Source organism: Sesamum indicum, linkage group LG10 (genome assembly GCF_000512975.1).
Source record: "Sesamum indicum cultivar Zhongzhi No. 13 linkage group LG10, S_indicum_v1.0, whole genome shotgun sequence".
Lineage (NCBI taxonomy): Eukaryota > Viridiplantae > Streptophyta > Magnoliopsida > Lamiales > Pedaliaceae > Sesamum > Sesamum indicum.
Genome location: NC_026154.1, coordinates 10,579,134 through 10,595,273, shown reverse-complemented (window position 1 = coordinate 10,595,273; position 16,140 = coordinate 10,579,134). Strand labels below are relative to the sequence as shown.

Here is a 16,140-nt window from a genome sequence, read left to right as displayed (position 1 = left end):
AGGCTCATTCCCCTGCTGACATTTTCTTTCAGGAATAGACTTTGAGGTGTCTGACTGTTGAAGAATAGGTCCACGCGCTATACCCAGGCAGGTCGGGCCAGTATGCAGTTTTCTCCTCTTTGTCAGTTAGAGTACAAACCACATTTTATTTGTACGGAGAGAATATAAGCGTACAGATTACTTGTGACGAATCACCTTGTGGTGTGTGATATGTATATATATATATAATGTTGTGGGTTGATAATACCTATTATGACGTTGGGGTTACGTATACACATGGATTAAATTATTATATGCATTTATATATATAAACACAAGGATTACAATAAGTATGACGTTTAGGGTAGGTATAGCCCTTGTAGCAAAGGGGGTGCTACATAAAGTATTAATAATAATCCATATTGGTCTAACTTGGACCTTTTCGGCATATAGTTCATTTCGATAGCTCATTAATGTTTTTCGAAATTGCCTCTTTCACAACTAACATGATGAGTGTCGAGACCACAAAAAATAATTCCTACAACACTTGTAAAAGTGGGAGTAGGGTCGAGTCCACAAGGACTGGCTTTAAGTTGATTTCTTTAAGAGAAATTGAAAATAATGGGGGGAGGGGGATTTGATGATAAAAAAAAATAATTGAAAACTAAATAAATAATTAAAATTACCTGACGAAGATACAAGAGAGAGATTTTCCGATTAAGGCTCAAATCATACTTGATTCTTGTGAGTTGATCATTGATGCAAGAATAACACTATGTAAACAAATAAATCAGTTATGGTTGTTGGTACGACCTAACAACCTCACCTTTCCTTATCTTTTCGTCAGCCAAGGTACGACCGTTGGGTAGCTCCCTAATTCACAGACAACCTTGGGAACGTCCACAAGATTTAATCTATTAACAGCATTAAGAATTAGAAAGGCCTGATTCTAATCAACAAACTCCTACGAGGATAATTCGTTTAAACTAGATCATGCATTCCCCATAACATAACTAATTACTATGACATAATTAATCATGCTACGTTGCTACTAAGCATTAAACTAAATAAACAATTACACATATTTGTGAAGTCCAATTAGCTAAGCAAACCTTCTTGTTAATGAACAATTGGCCATATCATTCAAAAATCAGACGTTTGTAATTAAAGCACAGAGAATAGCATGAATATTCATTTAACAAGTGTAGAGCGCAGATTAGATCTCACAACATAATGCGAATCAAGTAATCACCATACCTTAACCAGAAAATAAGGAATTTAGCCAAACATATTAATGGAAGAACACACTAAAAAGTGGAATTCCATTAATTCCGGTTATAAAATAAAAATAAAAGAGAAAAGATGAACAAAGAATTCTATAGAGTTCTCATCAATAATTGACTCCCTTCAAATGAAGAGACCCCCCCTATTTATAATAAAAGTTTCCTACTAATCTAGACGTAGCGGGGAGATAAATACGTGATTAACTCTAAAAAGGTAAATAAATCACAAGAGATAAGTTTTAAAGAATCCTTTCTAAACCTAAACACTTCATTCCTTTATCTTTTGCGGAAATTACTCGTATTCCTTCGTATCCCAGGTTGACCACTCCACTAAGCTGGGCACGGTTAGTCAATTCTGCAGAAATTTCCTTGTAATCTCCTTTTTTTTCCTTTTTGATGCCTTCAATTTCAATTTTAGCTTGATTTTTGCCATCTTTGCCTCATATCTCCCTTTTTTGTTGAATATGCAATAAAATCACATAATTAGGGATGTTTAGCTTAAAAAGAAAGATTAAATCGCTATAAAATTGTGACAATTGCAGAGTTATCAAATACCCCCACACTTAGCTATTTGCTTGTCCTCAAGCAAAATCAAGATGTATTCAAAAATTCCTTCCAAATTTTAAACTACTCAAGGCAATTTGTAATCATGTGCAAAGTAAATGACATACTTTATGAAGGAGATAATTCAACATGTATCAAACAAGTTTTCACGTGATGACCATTATCAAAACCAATCGCATAAAACTAGTGGACTATTTTCTCTCCACTTTCTATTCTCTCAAGTGTATATATGGTTGAAGTGTATCTCTCGACACTTACTGTGACAATGCTTCACCATAGGCTTGCTTATACACCACATCTCCACCACTTTTGAAATATGCACATATATGGATCAAAGGGCATTAATTTTGGTTGTAATGGGGCTTTGGTTTGGGTAGGATAAAAGGACAATGTGGTTAAATTCTAAGATACTAATTAGAGCACCAAAAATTTTGAGTGAGCAATAATTCGAAGCTCTCAAAGTTTACTGTAGCACCCCCTTCGCTACAAGGGCTATATCTATCCTAAACGTCATACTTATAGCAATCCCTGTGTTTATAAATATAAATGCACATAATAATTTAATCCATATGAATACGTAACCCATACGTCATAACAACATAATCAACCCACAACATCATATATACAAATCAAACTCCTCGAGTAGTCCACCACAGTTAATCTCCATTCCTACGTTCTCTTTATACAAACAAAATAAGATTCGTACTCTAGCTGACAAAAAGGAGAAACAGCATACTGGCCCGACCGGACTAAGTATAGTGCGTAGACCTATTCTTCAACAGTCAGATACCTCAAAGTCTACTCCTGAAAGAAAATGTCAACAGAGGGATGAGTCTGCCACTCAGTAAGTAAATAATCAGCCCTATCTATATATGTACATCAAACACAGCCCAAACATGACAAGTAGGCAACATGCATGGATTACAGTCAATTTAACTCCAACATAATCAACTGTAGTACACCGCATAGCTATCTCACAATAAAATAATCAATTAAACTTCTTTTTTTCCTAGTTTGCTTACCAGAAGGTGATATCGTGTTTTTCCCGTCAACTCAATCTCACCGTCATATAAATTTAAGTGAATCCCCTTGACAGCCGGCTCATCAATCTCATTTCGCATCATAGCTCTTTCAATTCGCATCATAGCTCTTTTATTTCGCATCATAGCTCTTTTCACATCACATCTTTTTCATATCGCATCAAAGCTCTTTTCATTTCATTTCTTTCTCATATCGCATCAAAGCTATTTCCATTTCATTCCGCCTTATAGGCTTTTCAACACGTCAAGGGGTATTCACGCCACAATTATATTCAATTTCCACCACTCCCTCATTTCCACATATCACCATAATTATTTACTTACCTCGACCTTACAACGTTTCTTTCTACTCAATCGCTAATTGTCAGCCATTTCACCTCACCCCCGTATCCTATAATGAGTTATACCACATACAGTTAATATATCGAGAATATCGTAATTTCTTTTAAATATAATATTAAATATTATTTGTACAATTTCTAATAATTCTTTAATATTCTATTTCTATCAAAATACAAATCTTCATTTTTCCTCTTTATTAACATACCATTTATTAAATATAATTTTCAGAATATTTCTATGAATTTCCTATCAATTTCTTGCTATTATACACTTTAATTGAACAATAATACACATAATTGCGTATTTGGTTAATAATTCCGATAGAATTATACAAATTAGCTATAGTAATATTAAAATCTAATAAATTTAATAATCTAATTAACCAACGATATCATTTTTATATCCAATTTGATATTTAATTCGACACTATTTTAAATAGCCAAACTCGTAAAATACTCCGATTAAATAGTACATCACTTAGTATAAACAACATTTAATAAAAGAACTAATTAAATAATATTATTATATAAATTAATAAGTATTAAAATCATAATCTTCGTACCTCTGTTTCTTCTTTTTCCTTTCAGCCGAAAATGGTGTGTGTGTGTGTGTTGGCAATGTGTGTGTGTGTTATGTATGTGTATCTTCATTAAAAAAAACAACAAAATAAAAGAAAGAAGAGAGGCGGTGGACTGGTGGGCCCACCCTCAATTTTCTTTTCTTTCTCTCATATATATATATATATCACTTACTAATATATATATATAACTTACATATTTATATTTACATTATATTACTTATTTATATATATATACTATATATATATATAATATTATTATTATTTTATTTAATTAATTAGACTTTTCTCAAAATACCATTTACGTCCTTCCTAATTTTCTTAATTAATAGAAATTATCCCAAAATATTATAACGAACTCCAATTTAATTCATTCAAGTGTTATTATGCTCCAATTATGACCCATAATTTAGTGGCTAATTAACTAAATTTCACGAAAATTTATCAATTAATCCTACAATTATGTATTATAATATTTGGGGCGTCACATTTACTCATCCACCTTCGAGATTTTTCTTTTCGAAAATTTCTTGAACTATGCCTTTCTTCTTTCTTTTGGAGAGTTCATATATTTTTTTCTTCTCTTTTTTTTTTTCTCTCTTCTTTTATGGTGGCAAGAAAATTGCTTTTTTTTTGTTTTTGCCACTTGGTTTTTCCCTTTTCCTTTTTCTCTTCTTCATTCATTTTTTTTTTGTGATAGGCATAGAACAAGAAAATTGATGTCGGCTTTCACAAGGTAAAGAGGAACATAATTTTGGAACCCCCACACTCATTTCGAGATACATCTTTTAAGCACATAAATCACAAAGGTCAATCCCCCATCTTGAGAACTTATTCTTTTGAACATAAACCCATTTTCCTTGATGCTCTAATAGTTCTTGGAGGGATCAAAATCAAGGTTTTAAACAAACACCGGGATAGGTTCGTATATGACGGGTTATTCAATAAAATAGGTCAAAAGTCTCAAAGGGGGTTCTCTAACGTTAAAATGTGTTGGGTGGTTAAAGAAGGCCAAAAGTGATTTCTAATGCCTTTATCATATCCAAATAAATGCACATTTGTGTGGCCTCAATGTGGTTCAAGGCAAGTTCTAGGAAGTCAAAGTCATTAAAGTGTTATTCTCTCAAGAAAGAATGACTTTTTTTTTTTTTATGGACATATCAAGCTCAAAATCTCATGAGGTTTGTTTTAGTCCACTAATCCTATATCAAAAGATTTTAAATTAAGTCATTTTGGTAAAAACAAGCTTTCAACTTGTGAATTATCCTCAAACATAAAACATGTATTCTTTTTTAACACAACACCACCAAGCCATGATTAGTCCAAAATTGAAAGGGTTTTATCATGCCAAAGTTTTTCCACCAAAACTTGTCAAAAAGTTTCTCTTTTCAAGTCAACTTGAAAAAGAAAAAGCAAAAATTTTTTGCTAGGCACAAAAAAAATTCATCTACCACTAAGCACATCAACAAAAATTATCAAGTGTAAGCTCAACAACCACACCTCCACACTTAAAATTCACATTGTCCTCAATGTGGACATTGACATGAAGCTCAAGGATTCAAAACTAAAATGAGAGAGAGTTTAAGGAAGCGTCCCTGACTGCATGCCGCGAATAGTTCATGGCGTGTGTGGGCTGGTGGCAGATGGTGGCGGCAACTTCCGGTGGATATGAATTGAGAGGGAGAGAGATCTTGGTGGTAGGTGAAGTTGCTGTGAAAGAAAGTGAGAGAGAGAGTTAATGAAGATGAAGATGAAGTCAAAGAAAATCTTGGTAAAATATATGAATAAACTTGGAAGATTTTGACTGATTTCCTTCTTTCTTTTGATTTTTAGATTTTCTAAACTTTTTTATGAAAATAAATAAAAAGAAAAGTAAATGAAAATTGGTGAAGTGAATAACAGCCTATGAAGTTCGACTAAGCGTGGGCACGCTTAGTGGAAACTCCAAATCTGTTTTGGTGAATTGAGTTAAACAGTTTTGAAAGATCGACTAAGCGTGGACATGCTTAGTGAAAACTTCAAATCTGTCCAATTTGGCCTTCCAAACAGATTTAGATGCTTTATTAAGCGTGTCACGCATTGCAAAACTTGATAAAAACACTAATACCAAAATGAAATGAAATGAAAAATAGGAGAAGGGATAGAAATTCATGGGTTGTCTCCCATGTGACGCATTTCTTTAATGTCTTTGGCTAGACATTGTTGTGCCTCAACTTGAATAATTTGGGCAATTTACATCCACTCCTTTTTCGTCGTAGTGCACCCATAGATGGTGTGGACCGAGGAAAACTATGATGTTCATGAGAGAATTCTTCCTGGAACTTATTTTGTCGTGAAATGCTTTGTTCTTATAAGTTCTCGAACCAGAGACCTTGAGGAACTTTGCATAGTGAGGTACTCTTTTCATTGCGTCGATCAATGGAATGTTTACCACCACTTTGCTAACAATTTCAAGTGTTCCCTTCGTTTCCCCTTCTTTCTTTTCAGTAACTCCTTCCGCTAATGGAGGTTTGACCATCAATGCCTTGTGATGTTCACTAACGGTTGTTTTCGGCTTGTTGGTCTGCTTTTCAGAACTCTCCATCTTTTGGTCCGGTTCACCTTGCTAGACATGCGCATGCTTGGTGTCATTTTCGTCCATGTTTTGTTGCAACTCTTTTTCATTGCGAAGGACAAAAACACTAGCTTTTTGTTTGGGGTCAACAATAGATTGGAAAGGTAATTTACCTTGGGATTCCAATTTACTAATAGATGATGCTAGTTGACTGATTTGAGATTCTAGGTTTTGAATGCTCATTTGGGTCTGTTGCTGGAACTGTTGAATGCTCGTCTGGGTTTGTTGCTGGAACTGCTGTGTGTTGGTCACTAGTGCTTTCACCATATCTTCGAGAGATGGACCAGGTGTGGAATTAGGCGGAGGAGGTGGTGGCCAGTTTTGAGATTGCGAAACGTAGCTAAGACTGGGGTAATCTGTCCTTCCTGGATTGTACATGTTTAAATGAGGATCATATCCTCTTTGTTGTGGTCCAAAAAGTCCAACAACATTGGCATGCTCGATGGTTTCTTCTTGAATCATAGGGCACAAATCGGTGGGATGTGTCATAGAATTAAATATTCCACAAGCCGTCACTTGTTGGTATTCTTCTTCGACATATCTTTCAACAAGGGACAAAAGTTGATGAAAATGATTATAAATGGAAGATAGATTTACCTCATTCACCGGAGGATTGTCGTATCTAGTCCCAAACTGTTGAGTATTGGCCCACATGATTGAAATTGGGTTGTGTGCTATAGTTCACTCCAAGTGTCCAATATCTCTTGTTCTAACTATGGCTAGGAAGAAGTGGGTTCCCCTTTTTTTTTTTGTTTTTTCAACTTGTTGCTTGGTTTCCTTTTAAAATTTTCGTCCAGTCTTCTCAATCTCGGATTAGATTCAAGTTCACTTGTGTGAGAAGATTTTAGTATTAAACCAAGTAACAAAAAAATCAAGTGACAAGAAAAGAAATCTTCTTAAAAACGCCAGTCCCCGGCGACGGCTCCAAAATTTGATGGGTGTCGAGACCACCAAAAATAATTCCTACAACACTTGTAAAAGTGGGAGTAGGGTCGAATCCACAACGACTGGCTTTAAGTTGATTTCTTTAAGAGAAATTGAAAATAATGGGGGGGAGGTGGATTTGATGATAAAAAGAAATAATCGAAAACTAAATAAATAATTAAAATTACCTGACGAAGATACAAGAGAGAGATTTTTCGATTAAGGCTCAGATCATACTTGATTCTTGTGAGTTGATCATTGACGCAAGAATAACACTATGTAAACAAATAAATCAGTTATGGTTGTTGGTACGACCTAACAACCTCACCTTTCCTTATCTTTTCGTCAGCCAAGGTACGACCGTTGGTTAGATCCCTAATTAACAAACAACCCTGGGAACATCCACAAGATTTAATCTATTAACAGCATTAAGATTTAGAAAGACCTGATTCTAATCAACAAACTCCTACGAGGATAATTCGTTTAAACTAGATCATGCATTCCCCATAACATAACTAATTACTATGACATAATTAATCATGCTACGTTGCTACTAAGCATTTTACTAAATAAACAATTACACGGATTTATAAAGTTCAATTAGCTAAGCAAACCTTCTTGATAATCAACAATTGACCATATCATTCAAAAATCAGACGTTTGTAATTAAAGCACTGAGAATAGCATGAATATTCATTTAACAAGTGTAGAGCGCAGATTAGATCTCACAACATAATACGAATCAAGCAATTATCATACCTTAACCAGAAAATAAGGAATTTAGCCGAACATATTAATGGAAGAACACACTAAAAAGTGGAATTCCATTAATTCCGGTTATAAAATAAAAATAAAAGAGAAAAGATGAACAAAGAATTCTATAGAGTTCTCATCAATAATTGACTCCCTTCAAATGAAGAGACCCCCCCTATTTATAATAAAAGTTTCCTATGAATCTAGACGTAGGGGGGAGATAAATACGTGATTAACTCTAAAAAGGTAAATAAATCACAAGAGATAAGTTTTAAATAATCCTTTCTAAACCTAAACACTTTATTCCTTTATCTTTTGCGGAAATTACTCGTATTCCTCCGTATCCCGGGTTGACCACTCCACTAAGCGTGGGCACGCTTAGTCAATTCTGTAGAAATTTCCTTGTAATCTCCTTTTTTTCCTTTTTGATGCCTGCAATTTGGATTTTAGCTTGATTTTTGCCATCTTTGCCTCATATCTCCCTTTTTTGCTGAATATACAATAAAATCACATAATTAGGGATGTTTTGGCTTAAAAAGAAAGATTAAATCGCTATAAAATTATGACAATTGCAGAGTTATCATAGTAGTTCTTCATATTTGAGCTTTTCTTTAATGTAAGCATATCATTCAAAAGATGTCCAATCCTCTTCTTCTGTTCCCCCTGGTTGCTTGTTTTGTAGGAATATTTTAAATAGGATTAAAGGCAATTTTAGTCTCCTAACTTCAGGCAATTCTCATTTTAGTACTGTAACTTACTAGGTTCCATTTTAGTCCTCTATAACTTAAAAAGGCTCAATTTTGGTACACATTTGGTCGGAAATTTGCCTCAGTCACCGAAAAAAATCACATGGCCTTCACGCGACTTTTAAATTGGGAGTTTTATTTTTATTGGCTTAAAAAGTGCACGTGGCGACAACGTGGCGATGACGTGGAAATAAAAATGTGTACCAAATTGAACTATTTTAAGTTATAGAGGACTAAAATGGACTCTAGTGAGTTACTGGACTAAAATGAGAATTGTCTGAAGTTAAGGGACTAAAATTGCCCTTAATCCGTTAGGCCATGTGACTTTTTAATCCAATAAAAATGAAACTCCCAATTTAAAAAGTCACATGAAGGCTATGTGACTTTCTCTAGTGACTTAGGCAAATTTTCGACCAAAATTGTACCAAAGCTTTTTTAAGTTATAGAGGACTAAAACGGAACCCTAGTAAGTTAGGGGACTAAAATGAGAATTGCCTACAGTTAGGGGACTAAAATTGCCTTTAATCCTTTTAATATGTTGGGTGTTTCCTAGTTATTCTCTAACCTTGAACCAAAAAATCTTTTGAAGCAGGTTTCATTTGATGAGACTGAAAACCATGTACAAATTTCAACTTTCTTGCAATTTTTTGGTTATTCGAATTTAGAGAAATATGAAACCTCTCGTACTTTCCTCCCTCCGTACCTAGACATGGGAGAGCATGCACATCATGCTCATTACTTTTTCAGTTTCCTCCCTCAGGAATTAGACGCGAATGAGCATGTACGTCACACTTACTTGTTTTTTGATTTTCACCATCTAGACCTAGATGCGGATTGACATACAAGACAAGCTCACTTTTTTCTCACCTTCCGCCCCCTGAACTTAGATGCGGATGAGCACGCACGTCACACTTACTCCATGTCTTCCTCCCTCCAAACCTAGATGCGGATGAGCATTTACAACAAGCTCAGGTTCCTCCCTCCAGGCCTAAATGCGGATAAGCATTTACGTCAAGCTCACTTCATGTCTTCTTCTGTCCCAACGTAGATGTGGATGAGCATTTATGTCAAAACTCACTTTATACGTTCCTCCATTCGGACCTAGGTGCAGATGAGCATGCACGTGCGTACTTCCTTCTAACCTTCAACATTTAATTATTTTTAATGAGAGTATATCTCTAGTAGATGTTGTCCTTGTTATTCTTTCAAATAGTTCCTTCTCACTGCAATTCTCTTCTATAGGTTCCCTTTGTAGTGTAATATCAATAGTTATTTATAATTTTACACTTCATATAGTAGCTCTGTATTTGACTGAAAACCATATCTCTAGCTGTCTTGAGTTTACACTTATCCAATACCTCGCGCCTAGAAAATGAATCATTATGTTTATACTTGAATTTTATACTTAAAAATAGCAATAAGAGGGCTAACATAGATGAGACTTGTATTTGCCACATTGGAGCTTGCTATTGCAAGCACCCTATGCTGCAAATCTCTTAAGATGAACAACCCATTTATTTCACTGCCATATTAGACATTTGCGTTCTTGCTTGCTCTCGAACTTATCTTTTATTTTTCTCTACGTATTTCTCCTCTTTGAGATAGTCCCTTTTATCACATACTCAGTGATGTGCTGCATATTGACTATTGTATAAGCTACCTAAAGAGAGCGAAGTTAAATTACTTTCCTAGCCCATAATATTTGTTTCATAAAAAAGTTTTACCTATTTAAGTATTTGGATATATGATGCAATTATTTGCTTAAAATTATAGAAAATATAATACATGTACATTGTTTGTCCAAGAAAGCATGAATCATTCTGTAGTATAATGTTATATTATCCAATGATGTTGAGTTTTTGGCCCATGGCCCACCGTCCCCCTCCCCCCACTTGGATGGCAACCCACTTGTTGGCCGGCCCATTACCCGATCTGACCCTTCTTCTACTTAACCCTATTCATCCACTATTCAGCCAACGCCCCTTCCTCTCCCTCCTTTCTATCTCTGGTTTTGTTCCTCTCAAGTTTCCAATACTCTTGGAAATCTCTCATCATCTCACCTCTTTCTATCTCTGTTCTCTGTGTTCTATATACATATATATATTGGTCTTCTATGGTTTTAATGATATAGAACAACAACAAAACTAAAACCCCTCTTCCTGAAATACTTTGGGAGAATATTTGCTGAGTGTGAAAGAAACTTCTTAGTGGAATTCTGGGTGATTCTAAATGAAGTCCAAGTGGTCTCTTTGTGGGTTTTTGTTTTGCAATCATGAGGGTTGCCGGCCGGTGGTGGCGCTTGGGCATTCGGTTGCCGGATCAAGTTCCTGAGCCAGTTACTTTACTGGTTTCCATATTGGTATTTTTCTGTTATTCTTTCTTTATTCATTGATCTGAAATTATCGTATAAGGATTTTCAAATCCACCATTATCTCTATAGTTATTGTTTCATTTGGGTTCATCACTTTGTGGATAAATTCCCAATAGATCTCATCATATATCTTCCACGATTCTTTGAAATTCCTCGCTATTTCTATTTCTCCCTCTCTTGCTCCTTGTTTCTCGTTATCTTAGTGTGATGCTTATGTTTGTCCGCTTTATTGCTCTTTGACTTCTCTTTTATTTTCTCTCTTTGCATTTCTCCTCCTCGAAATGGTCCCTTTCATCACATAGTTGATGTTGTGCCTCATATTGACTATTGTATACATCAATTGCCTGACCAAAGCATAATTAATTACTTTCCTAGCCCGTATTATTTGTTTGACTACAAAAGGTTTTACCTATTGAAGTATTTTGGTATTTGATGCTATTATTTGCTTAAAGATATACAAAATACAAAATTTGTACATTGTCACCTCTGATAAACAAAGAATCATATCGGAGTATAATATTATCGAGTGATCTCATCATATTATCTTTCACGATTCTTTAAAACTTTTGCTCTTTCTCTTGCACCTGGTCTTGGTCACCAAAATAATGGTTCCCGTGACTACCTTCTTGTTAAAGCAATGATGTGATGCTTCTAACTTTCATCTAATATATCCTAACTTTCATCTAATATATCCTAACTTTTTTGGTTTGCTGTTCTGCAGGTTATCCACTTTCGCTCCTTGGAAAGGCCTGAAAAGGATGAATTTTGTTTGCAACTGTGAGTTCAATAGAAGACAAATTTTTAATTCTAGAGTGTAATTTCCTATTTTATGATTGGTAATATTGATCCACTTAACGCTGCTATTCAAATTTCACTAATTGTGAAGGTCAAAGCTTGATTCATATGATGAAGTTGTTAAAAAAGTAGCGAACCAACTCGTAGTCGATGATCCGTCCAAACTACGGCTTACATCACACAATATCTACTCTCAGCGACCAAAAGCTCATCCTCAGGGAGTAGAAAACTTGTTAGAGATGCTGCTGCATTACGACCAAGTATGCATTCATACAACTCTATATCAACTTATCATCTCATCTTTACGAAATTTTACACTTTTTCATTTATAACTGTTTTTCAACAAAATATTTTTTAAATTATGTAAATCTAATGCTTTGTTCCCACACCCAAAAGTGGACCTGTTTTCAATTTTAGTCCCAACTCAGGTCAATTCGCACATTTAGTCCCATATGTGGTTTTTTTTCTCAATTTGAGGACAAAAGAGGGGATGCCGTCCAAATCATCAAGCTGGAGTTAAGTTTTGGACGGAATCCCATCTTTGGTCCTCAAATTGAAAAAAAAAACACATATGGCACTAAATGTGCGAATTAGCTTGAGTGTGGGACTAAAATTTGAAACAGATCCACTTATGGGACCAAAAATATAATTTACCTCAATTTAATCTTTAAATCGAGCTATTGCCCAATAAACTAATGACGTGACCAAAAACTAAGCACAACCAGAAGAGCAATTGAAGGTGTTTATGTATTGTAATTGCTCTTCTCCTTGCTCTTCTCCTCGTGCTCAATCTTGTTGTTATCCTCCCCACTACCACCAGCTTCGAAAAATCATAGTAACTTTTAAAAATTCTGGCGTAGCAGAATTGTCTTATTTCTTATTTATTCTCATGAGGTCATTGTATTTGTTGGTTTTTGTCCTTCTTCTTGGGATTACGAAATTGGTCATATTTTATGGTTAGTAGGGCTAAAATTTTCTTATGTACAAGAACATGTGAAAGGACAAAGTAACAATTGAAAGAGGATAATTACCTTATCCCCTGAGATTTAATGTCAATATAAATGTTGATTTAGCTTTTGTGATATATGTGTGTGATTCGGGTCAAAATCCACGCAACTTCCTTGGTCTGACGAGTTAGTCCTCCAAGTGGGTTCGAGATCACTACCTCTCCCAGACTAGTGATTGAGCCATGAGAAAAGAAGCAGATCTTTAGGCTCGCTGGAGTGGCCCCCAACTAAAACCCTCCGATGCTTAAGTCAGTATTTGGTTTTAAGGTCGTTAAAATAGGTCGCTCAGCGAGCTAGATAGCTGAAGCGACTCGAAAGTAAAAAGTAGTGAAGACAATGTAACATTAATGCACTGACTGGGGGGTATTTATAGAGATAAGCTAGGGGTCTGTTTGGTTCAATGTGCGCCTGCCATGTGTCTCGGGTGCTCGGGTCGGGTCGCGACCCGACCCTGTAAAAAGGCGCGAATCCTGCTGCTAAACTTGTGATTTTGTGCCCTTTTGAGGGCAAAATTGTCTTTTCCTGCTAAATTAAGGTTTACCCATATAAATATTCCCCCACTTCTCCTAGTGTGTAGAGCATGCTAAGGGAAGTCAAAAAGGCTATCGATCTCGGCCTTTAGATCATCGCTGCCACCTCAGCATCCAACCGTTGATCCTAGCGTGAATCTCCACGAGTTTATCCCTATAAATATAGAGGAGTTTGATCCTAGCGATCTCAATCTCTCTAAGTGCGTTCTGCCTCCTCTTACAGTGATCTGCCTCATAGCCAGGTACTTTTGAGCGACCTCTCCTTTTAAATTATGTCTTCTGAACCAAGTAGATTTTGTAGTTTGTCCGATAATTCATCTCGTAGATCATCCCATATCTTACCTGCGACCTCCCAAATGCCTTTAGCCCATAAATAGCAGTTGGATTCCTCTCTAGGAATAGATAGAAATGACCCAGATGTAGCGACCTCCATGTTAAACCTCGAACAACATGAAGATAACCCAGCTGACGAACCCTGGCTAACTATAGAAAGTACTATACATTGGACAGAAACTACAATTAGGAGAAAGTATCATATAACCTCCAGGTTTTGAAATTATTCTCCCTATCTCTTCTGATCGTATGAATCAGCCTCCCCTAGGTAGCTATCCAATTTCAGTTGTGCATTTCGACGCAGGTCTGCGTTTTCCCATTCCTCGACCTCTTGCTCGAATTTTATCTAGGTTAGATATGCCCAATGCAACTAGCTCCAAATTCCATACGTCACATACTTGCCTTTATCATAGTAATGAAGTACTTAGAACTCGAACCTGATTTCGATTGCTTCTGGTCACTTGATAAGTTCATGATCTCGAAGAGTCAGGTGACCAAGGTTTTTTTTTATCTCACTGCCAAACCAAATTGTGCCTTCATTTCCAATTTGAAATCAAATGTGGGCTCTTGAAAAGATAGGTTCATCTTCCTTCGACCTCCTCCCAACCAAGTCTGGCCTTTTCCTTGTGACTGGCGCACCACCAAACCCAAACCAAAAATTCATGGTGTAGGGCTACATGATCATTTGATTGGTACTCTCACCCAGTATCAATACAAGACAAACCTGTTGACAGAGAGTACCTTGAAGCTCGATGGTCTCAGTCCGATTCCCAGTCAAACTGAGAGTTCTTTAGGTGATCATTCTTTTTTCTCATTCCACTTTCTATATATTCATATTTTGGTGATGACTAGATTTATTTTCTTGTAGAATCTATTATAATGGATGCTCGGATCATAAGAAGAATTCGTGCAAAGAAGGCTAAACCAACAGTTACTCCTTAAACAGACTCATCACATCCCCCATCAGATCCTGTTGCAAGTATTCCTAGATCGCCTGTTGCTCGCACTGTAAGCCCCCTCAACACAACTCCTATTGAGATCGCTAGTGAGAACAGTGATCCTGTTGTTGAGAACTAGCTCCTTGAATCTCAAGAAGAGTCTGATCCTGAGCCACTTGTCCGAAAGAAGTCCAAAGGTAAGGAGGTCACAACAGCTCCCAAAAGGAAACATAAAAGTTCGCAATATAGCCCTTCACCCTCTCAAAAAAGTCTAAGGCAACTGTCTCGGCAAAGGAAGAGAATTTGAGGGTGGCAAGCTAACTCACAGTCTGGTGGAATGAGGGCCAGGTAGAACTACTATCTCCTGCCAACAGACGTGCTGAAATGGAACGTGAGAGGCTAATACCTGATTGGGCTTTTTCTGGTCAGAGCTCAGTGCTGAAGACCTATGCTGGCCAAGATTCGTGGGAGTTATACAAGTCTACCATCTTAGGTGATGTTCTTTTATAATAGAAGTTACTCAAGTCTTTTGCTCATCTGCTAATTTTCCTGGTCATTTAATGTTTATAGGTTTCATCTTTTGGCCATCGTCTTTCAATGAAGTGTATTTACTAGCGGCATGAGAAGATGGTTGCTGATAAACTGCTTTAAGAGAGGAATTCCCAAATCGCGACCTACGAGAAGGAAAAAGGCGAGCTCGAGGCTCAAAAGGCTCAGCTCAAGATCCAACTAAAGGCTTTGATCGCTGTACTTCTCAGATTAAAAAATTGAAGGGATTTGCAGAAGGCTTTGACACGAACTGGATTGATCCTACCCTCGATGACAATTTCGTAGCATTCCCTGAAGAACCACCCCTAGAATGTGATGAAAAATTTGGGGTTTTGGTGGAGGAGATCGGAAAAATGGCCGAAGATGAAGTAGATGAATAAGTTTTTGAATCCTTGGAATTTTGATGACATTGTGAACATTGCAAAATTTATGTAGATCATTTCGCAGATCCGAGTAGTCTTTTCATTATGAAATATGTTTCATACCTGCAGACTTTTAAGAATTCCCTTGAAAAAGATATTAATAATATTGTTTTGACTTTAATCTACTCCCAGAATAATAAGCTAGATCCTTCATATAGATTGACATCTTTTTCATATTGCAAAGAAACTAGGACGCTAAATTTTACCTTTCTTATACAAATCTCCCTATAAAATCTTTAAGGGATACGTCGTTTCCTTGCCGGATCATGATTAGGTAGGTCGCGGGTCATTTCGATTTCCTTTTCCTGGCAAAGTGAAATATGAACTTCTATTCCAGTTGCCCATATGATCCAACGGTTCCACTCGGCAAACT

General features: G+C 36.1%; 1 pseudogene; it reads left to right on the top strand.

Annotated features, from left to right (window-relative positions):
• The window catches only part of LOC105172321, a 33,881-nt pseudogene extending 18,156 nt beyond the window's left edge, over positions 1-15,725 (top strand).